The sequence below is a fragment of the Takifugu flavidus genome, chromosome 17 (assembly GCF_003711565.1).
Source record: "Takifugu flavidus isolate HTHZ2018 chromosome 17, ASM371156v2, whole genome shotgun sequence".
Lineage (NCBI taxonomy): Eukaryota > Metazoa > Chordata > Actinopteri > Tetraodontiformes > Tetraodontidae > Takifugu > Takifugu flavidus.
Window position 1 is genome coordinate 12,355,889 of NC_079536.1, and position 9,348 is coordinate 12,365,236.

The following is a 9,348-nucleotide window of genomic DNA, read 5'->3' on the forward strand; positions in this document are numbered from 1 at the left end:
AAGTGATGGAGCACACATCTGTGGTAGCTGGGCCTTGTGGAGGTGGCCTCGGTGTCACCAAATGAGTTAAAGTGTTGATCCCAGAGGCCTCGTATTTGACACATGGATGTTGGATCATAGAGCTCAGACACGCAGCAGAAAAGCTGCTTTGTTGAAACTGATTTTTCTACAGATCCATTTGAAAGTGGAGGTTCCTCAGTACTTAGAGGAGGCAGAGGTTCTGACCTTTAGAGAGACACTGTCCAAGCCTGACTGAAGCCGTGATCATCTCCAGTGATGCTTCATGAATGTGAAACAACAGGGAAACCACACGAGGAGTCAAACCTCACCCCGATATTACTGTTGCTGCTTCAGTAGACACGTGTTAATCTTTATTCTGCTTCCCTGGAGCCCCAGCACTTTATAATAGATCATCTTTACAAAATTCTCCTTCTATCCTCATGTGCTCACTCAATTATCGATAACTGCAAAACTGTCTGCTTTTGGAGAGCCATGCTTCACCAGAGGCGTGTTGGGTTTTAGCTCCACCAAGGTGGTTCTGTGACTGTTAACTAAAGAGGTTCATGAGATTTGAATGAAATTCTCAGGAAATATTGATAATGGGCCAAAGAAGAGCTCATTAAATGTTGGTGATGTTCCACAGGGACGCTCCAAAAGATCAAGGCCATGGGGCTTTGATCATAATCTCAGTGACTCTGTTATGTAACCTTGTATTACAGCTTCCTGTATATGGGTGGAGGTCACAATATGTGGCAGGATCCTTGATGCGCAGCTTTAGATGGGGACTGAGTTCCCTGAGAGAAAGTCAAGGTGAGCTCAGTGTCTGTTGGTTACACATCAATAAAGCTGCTGAGGTGAGACGAGCCGGTTCCTCTAAAGGTGCATTTAGCGTTTGAGAATTGTACAATTAAACGTTGTCAAGACAACATTCAGAAAGGCCGAGACTGGAGGCGAGACGTTGACGGTGGAGCTAAACACGATGAATGAAGAGGAGCAAACGACGTAGCATCGAACAGCATGCCATCGGCCCAAAGACTGAACAACAGGAACCCGACTTCCTAAATCTTTATCAAAGCACGCAGGCTTTTGGTGGGACGACGGGACCTGTCCCCCTGTCCTGAACAGACCAGAGCAGGCCTGAACTAAAGTGTGTTAGGGTTAGGGTTAGGGTCGCCCCCCGTGCTGACTTTGTCTCCACAGTTTTGCTTCGTCTGTGAACACCGTCTCCTGAAGATCGCTGCACTTGTTCCCAAACCTCCGCTTTCCTTCTCTCGGGTTTCCTGCTTCATTGATCGATGTCAGTAATGACTCACGTCTCATTTGAGACTGTAATTATTAGCCTATGAATTTATCCTGCAAACACAGTCTTGGCAAGCAGTCTTTTAGCTTAAAAGAACACTGTGTTGCTATGACAACTGACCTAAAATGTACAATTTGGCAAGTTACCATTTGCTGCTGCAGGCTGTCATGAAAAGTCATGGGGGTGTTCACAGGAGAACAGAAGCCACTGGTCCTGCCTGACAGGCAGCCGTGTAGTGAAATGGTTATTACCTCTTTGACGAACACATCCAGGAAGCGTTTCTAATGCTAGAAACCAACTGTGGTAAAAATACCATTCACAGACCGCACTGAGGGCTGCCTCCGCTATCCAGGAAAGGGAGGCCCAGCTGTTTAGCGGCTTTACAGTCGCGGCCCCGTTTGCTCCTGCGCTGGTAGCTGGTGTTGGTTTGATTGCGATAGCTTAGACACGCAGCTCGGGGAGGACAGCTGTGTCACTGCAAACGCAGGCAGACAGTTAAATTAACAGCAACATGAGGCCGCTGCTGACGCCCCTGGCCTCTGAGGGCGTTCGTCCCTCTGTTCAAATCCTTTGTTTTGTCTGTGTGTAATGGTGGAGATACAGATGGAGGCTAAGGAGGGGGGGAGGCACATCAGGGTGACTGCTGATTACTGCCGGGATATATGGTGTAGACCCTGGCAGGCCACCATAGGGGGCGTCGATGCTTGGTACCGACGCTCAGCATGACGAGGAGCAGTGCGTGTTGGACGTTATGCAGAACATCATTATTTCATACATTAATATAGACGGGTATTACTCAACACGTATATTGTGTCTTGCATTTCTGCTGTTATGATGCATAAAATAAGAGCTTAAAAGTGTCAAACACCCCCCCTTAATCATCTGGAGCTGTGGGGAGTCATCCATGACTCCTGATATTACTGTCTAACGGGGCTTGTTGCAGCTGAGGGGAAATTTGGAATCTGAGGATTCTATTTTTTAAATAATACGCTATTCTCTTGGTGACTGCCTACAGAGCAAAGAGGAAGCTACAAAGCAGAAGAATTTGTTGACATAATACAGAACGTACAATGACATTTTGAGGCTGGGATGCATTTTATCAAATATTAGATGATAAATGTTCCTTTCATTATAACAAGCGATGCGGCAGGAACCCAAGGAGCTGATGACACAGTCGCTTAAATCCTAATGGAAATAAGTGGCTTTCAGAGCAGAGCGCAGTAAGAAGAGGATCCATGTACTCCGCCCCAGCAGGAGGTCATGTTCTGGGCTCAGAGAGGCTTCCTCACTGGTGGGGTGGAAGCTGCCAGGGCTTTGCTGCACCTCCAGCCTGGAAATCACTCATGAGACAGGCACATTGTGTTAAGACCCTCGAGGAGGTTGCGATCAGCTTACTGTTGATGGAGCCAGTCAGAAGTGCAGCTCCATTTGTAATCCACCAACTGTTGTTCAGGTGGAGGCGTCAGAGCCGCAACAATGAGGATATTAAACATGCACGCGAACACGCTGTTGAGCTTCTGATCGACACCGAGCAACAACAGCACAAGCGCCGACAGTCAGGGATCCTGTCAGACACGTATTACAGGTTAGCACAGACATCTTGAGAAGTTTAATGAGTCCACAGAGAATCGATGTGACATTGGCAGTCAGCGCTCAGCCTGGATATGCCAGTAAAGAGACTTTCCCATTAAAAGATCTACCAGTCTAGCAGAAAAGCCTCATCATTATTGTTGAGAGTAATTGTGTAGTGAAGTTGAACTGACTGTGTGCTGGTTTGTCAGTGATAAATGTGTGGGGGGCTCCTGACTTCAGGCTGTCTGTTTGACCCAAATTGATGGCCTCATTCAAACTGAAAAAGGTTCTAGCTTGATTGTTTGAACTTTCTGAATAATGATGAAGAGACAGACTTCAACAAGACTGGAAGATGTGGATCATCTCACTGTGGCCCCTGGGATATATTTGGCTAATTTGGCCCCTGTTGGAAACAGAAAGGCTGGTCTGCGTGGCCCCATCCAACACAGAACTACTGTTGCTACAGAAACCACTGCTGGTTCTGACAGAAGAACCAGCTCATTTACCACAGCTGAGGGATCACTGGAGCCGACACACGTGCAGAAGCTGCCACGTATACAGACAAGATCAACACCACTAATAAATCTGTTCCTTATACTTACAGATAGAGTCTGTCCACCGGCCCAGGTGCATCTGCAGATGTTCTCAAATGGAGCTCTGACCTTCAGACCTTGATGGACCATATCAGGAGTCTGCAGGACTGGAGGAAAACAAGACATGCTCCAGCAGTGACATGCGCATTCATGAGATGAATACGGGTGGAGGAAGCCAAGCGTAGCGCTCTGGTTGGATGGTTCATCTGAATAAGAGGAACCGAGACCATGAACAGCCTCGTATGTGAGGAGGAGGATTTTAACCTCTACTTTAGATTATACGGGGAGCCATGTAGAGCAGCCTGTCCTGGACTAATGTGGTCTCTGTTCCTGGTATCTGTCCCTGGTTCTAGACGGCACCTGAGCATTCTGGACCAGCTACATCACTCTGGGACAGAAGGTTCTGGACTTTAGTGATGTTGCCCAGGTGATAAGAGGCAGAGCTTTAAAAGGTGCTGAACATGGGCATCCACACTGAGGTTCCTCACCCTGATACTGGAGGACCGGTTAATGTCTCCCAGCAAGGCTACATCAGTAGGGAACATGTTCCTCAGGTGTTTGGGTCCCAGCGAGACACCTTCAGTTTATCTGAGTTTAGCTGTAGGAAAATTTGTGTTATCCAAGTCGTGATGTCTTTGAGGCAGAGTTTCAGGAGCTGATTGGTTTAGTCTGGGAGCACAAACTGAGACCGGTCTGATAGTTAAGATCTGAACCAGTTTAAGGCAGAATGTTTCCGTCCCTAGAAAGAGAATGTGATGTTCAACTGTATCTAGAGCAGCTCTGAGGTCTTGGTGACTCTCACCACTGTTGCTATTGTGAGCTCGAAATCCTGCTTTGGAGTGTTAGCATACTAGTAGCATGCTACTAGCAACAATGTTCTCTTGACTTGGTGCTCAGGTAGGTTAGCGGACTAAAGACCGTGTTCTCCCTTTCTTGGGAACAGTACTGTTGGGTTTTTACAGGACCCGAAAGCAGGCAAAGCGCAGTGATAAAAAGCCCAAAAACTAGTCTTTATTTAACAAAACAAATCCAACTGGCACCAGTTGGTCCTCCTGGAGCACAAGGAAGCACTCGTTCAATCCTCCAGGGCGCACAGAGAACTCCAGCGTGGAGCCAACACAGGAGTCAGGTTCTGCAGGTTCACTAGTCCAGCACGCCCCCTGCAGGAGGAACCAGAAACACAACCCAGAACCCTGGACCCCAACAAGTATTTTCCAATGTCTGTGGATTCTGTCAACAGGATGATTCTCCTTGACACAAGGCAGAAATGCTCCAGCAGCAGCTTGAGGAGCTCCACAGTGAGTCCGGGGTAAGTTGATGTGGGTCCTATGAGAATCTGCTGAAAGTCAATTCCACGGAGGCTCCAGAGGACCTGAAGGTTGTATCAGCGATTCTGAGCCACGCGGGCCCTTCCCTTCAGCAAACATCACAATATCAGCCAGTCTGCGTCCATCTAATGGAGGACTAGACATTAGGGGACCCTCAGCTTATGAGTATTGATTCATGTGCACGTGGAATCACATGTGTAAGCACAAGTTACTCTTTTCTTCTCCTAAACCTGATTTTCTTTCCCTGCCAACACACGCATCCCTCAGCGGGGGGATTAGAGTTTGAGAGTCCTGAGCTTTTTAATATTAACTATCCATCACCCGGCACCGCGCTCCCGAGCTGCCAGCGCTCCCCTCACAGTTCTACCTTCCACTAAATTACACCGACAGCAGCAACTCTAAATATACAGACGCATGATTAAAATATGTGCTCGACAGAAGCCCAGATGTGTCTCTAAAGGACACGGACAGCATTCTGTGATGGATGTGTGGGACGGAAGCTTCTGAGGCAACAGAATTTTGGTGTGTTCTTATTTTCGTTGCTATTCAGAGGTTTAACAAATGAGCTCTGCTGTCCTCCCACAGCCACCACTTCAAATATATCCAATAAATCAGAAGGTTGGACAGCAGTGTCTCAAGGCACCGACACACAGACCCATAAAATAGGTTCACTCCTAAATAATAAAATGATAACGTGAACTTCACCTTCCTGTCTCCTGGTCCTGCCCCCCCGCATGGGATCTCTGTGGATCCCCGTCATTGATTTGTTGCTGCCACGTTATTGGTCGGATTAACTCAAAAGTAAAGATATCTCGGTCTAACGCGCCGCATCACAGAGTGATGAAAGGAGGGAACTAACGAGGAGACGGTGGTAAGTTCTGGGTGGACGGTTCTGGGAGTCCAGTTCCAGCCGTGTCCTCTGACTCGGGTACTCATTAGCACCACGGACGGGGTCACACATTAGAGCAACGCATCTCAGCACCATCCAGGTTTTAATTAACTTTTAAATTGTTCCACTTCATAGTTCCAAAGTATTCTGGGAATGCAGACGTCAGAACCAGCTGATGAGGAAGATAGAAAAAGAGTCATTAACGCCTCGGAATGACTTTTTAATGGGCGCCACGATGAAAACCCTCCTTGAGATTGTTGACTGATAAAGAAGCAGAGAAACAAGGTGAACTGGAGTCAAACATGAGGGATTATTTGTTCCAAATGCTGATTTCCAGCACCATTAATCATGTTAGCCTACGAAGGGGGGGCACCTAATTACACGTACGCATAATTAAAGAAATATTGATGTTGATTATGAGTTCCAGCACAGCAGAATTGATTCAGGTCTCCTTTTGAAGGTGTGACCTTCTCCACGCCTGTCACATGACTGAAGAGAGGCCATGTGAGCTCCGCCCTCCACATCTGGCTGCTGCCGTCACATCAGTTACGTCCCAACAGTGCCCAGTCCAATCCGAGGGGGCTTCGTGAGCAGGTTTTGGGATTTCAATCTCCATTTCCCGGACCTTTTAATAACCTTCCGGGGGGTTAATAACTTGCACCACTTACTAGAGAAAGTACAGTTCTTTTCCTTTGGTATATTCCTCACTTGCCTTTATCGGTCCCTCATATCTCAGTGTAACACCAGCCTGCAGGCAGTCACAACAGCGAGCGGCACCACTGGGGGGCCGCAGACACATCACCTCCTCAGGCTCAGTAATTATTTAGCTTTTTATTGTGGGATGTGCTGCTGATGGTTGGCCTGAGGGGACCCAAATATCTGCTGGGTTTCAGGGAGAGACCCCGAGTTGCATCTGAGGTAGGAACCATTTCAAACTTTTCTAACAACGGAGCAGGTGCATCACAGCGCTACTGGAATTTGCTCCTGGAACTATTTTTCTGGAGCAACTTGCACATGCTGAAACATCTGCTTTAAATGACTCCCGCAGCCACAAACACAGCAGTGCTGCTGCTGCAGGCCTGTTTGGTTTCACCGCGTGGACACTGTCCAGGAGGTCTGTGGAGCTCCAGCTGAAGCAATTTCAAGCTCTATTATAGATCAGGATTTATTCTTTCAGTCTGACAAAACCGGTTCCCGTCTTTGCTCCTCTTGACTGGAATTTATAAAAATTAGAAATGTAATCTGAGCGTTCGGCCCATTAATGCAGCTTCCTAGAACATATATTTAAAATCTATATTTAAAACAAGGAACATCATGTTCCACTTTGTATTTGTTGTAATGGTGGAGACCTCGAGGCTCCTTTTAAAGATTTTATCTCTATGAATCTCAGCCCAGACATTGTCAACGGTAAAGGAGGATTCCACAAAATGATTAAAATATCCGTACGTAATACGTGTGTGTGTGTGTGTGTGTGTCATTTATTTCCATCAGCAGCTGCTTCTCCTCCTCAGGTCAAGGGAAGCAGCTGCTGAGCATCTAAACCAGTGTTTGTGTCCCAGCTGACAGGGAGAACTGGTCCATTAGGACACTGAAAACCAACAAACAGCTGGATCAATGACACACGACTTTGTGTGGGTTCCTTCATCACACACACACACACGCATGCACACACACGCTGTGGTGATTCATTCATCTGTTTCTTGCAGTAACTAAGGATTCTGTTAACACGGCCTCCATAAATCTGTTATTTTCCTCAGCAGAAGTCTTGAGAGCAGACACAGCCTGGAGAAACTGAGATGATGAGGCCCGATGCTAACGTCGGTGTGTCTTTACTGCCCTGCAGCAGGTGTGTGTGTGTGTGTGATCCCTTCTTCCAGACGACACGCTCACGGCTGCACGCTGTATAAATGTTTTACGAGGTGCTACAAATTTTATCCCAAATATGGACGCCTTGATTAAAGTTGAGGGATCTGTGTACTTAAGAGAACATTAAGTAGAAGAGTGTGTCTTTTTATTAAGACTTTCACCAAACCGGAGAGGACGGAGGTCCTCAGCAGGACCTTTGTGATGAAGCTAACGCTGATCTGTGGGATCACCTCCAGCTGTGCTGAGGGGCAGAGCAGCTGCAGCTGATGATCAGTGATCCATGAGAGCCAACATTCCCCAACATTCCCAATAAGAAAAGAACTCACCCAGACTGTGACCAGAATGGTTTTTGGTTTCATGATCCTATTGAAGGTGGACTTTATTGTGACCCACACAGCCCCGACACTGGTGCTGAGCTCAGGGTCCAGTTCTAAAGGAGATGGTTTAGCTTGTTGATGCTACATCAGCTCCTCTGTTGATTAGCGGTAGCTTATCACACATCATATAAACCATCTATTTGGGTCCATTCTGATCCTTTCAGCAGCGACACCAACGTGGAAAATAACCGAGTCCTGCAGTTTACAGCAGTGTGTGAAAGCACAAATGAGGGGTTTTGTGGCGGGGGTGACCGTCTGTGGACACAAGAGGTGTTAACAACAGCAGACGGAGACAGACGGAGACGAGCTGCTTCCCCTGTGGTGCTGTTCTCCTCAGGAAATGGACCACGGTCGGGCTGTAACGTGACAATGACTTAGTGACATTTAAAAATGATTCACACCAGGTATCTGAAATAAGAACGTCTACACACACACACACACACACACGGGAGCTGCAGTCCAGCCTACCCTCGCGCCTGTCGGTGTGATCATTAGCCATTGTTGTCAGGCTGCTGCTGAGTCTCCAGCCTGTCTCCTGGAGACTGCTGGGACATCAGCTCTATTCCTGCTCCTCTTCCTGAGCAGGAATAAACACGGGCTGACAGAAGATGGATGGACGAGCGTTAACTTCCCAAACAAGTAAAGAAAAGGAGGCCAGCAGTTTATTCACACTGGTCTCAGCATTACAGGCGCGATGGTGCCGTCCACCTCAGTTGGACAAGTGTCTTTAAATGACTGGATGTTAATGAGGGGGTGTAAATGACGTAGGTGAACCTTTGTCTTTGGACAAAAGGGAAAACAAGTGCAGTGATGATTGAGAGACTCTTCAGATTAAACTGAGCTGGAATAATGACTGAAGCAGACTGAAGAGGAGGGATGTGGCCCATGACAGCTGCTGCTTTTATGCTTTTCTTTCTTCTGCTTCTCTTTTTTTTTCCTCCAGGGGAGCTTTTAAAGTTCATCCATAAATGCATTTTATGCTTTTTTATGTTCTGGTTAGAGAAGCAAACACTCAACTGTTACATTATTACAGTTGCACGAGTCGAACTAACAAACACATTTTTATGACTGATACATTTGGTGTCTCTTTACTTGACAAATAACTTACAATAACTAACTAAATTAATAACTAACAATAAATTAGAAGCAAATACTGAGCAAACGATTGATCAGTTTTCACATCAAATTGATTTTCCTGTCGGATCGTTCAGGTTTGAAAAGACAAGAAGCGGAAAAAGGTTTGTGGCAGAATTTCCCTCGGCTAAAACACAGACGCACTGTTGTGTGTTTTGTACGTTGTGTGTGTTTATTAGATGGCAAATGGAGCAATCTCCTGCACAATCAATAGGGAGCCAAGTCAGTTGCTCGAACAGCGGCTCCTCACTTTTCTTTGTTTGTTCTTTGCTCCATCGTCTCCATCTCC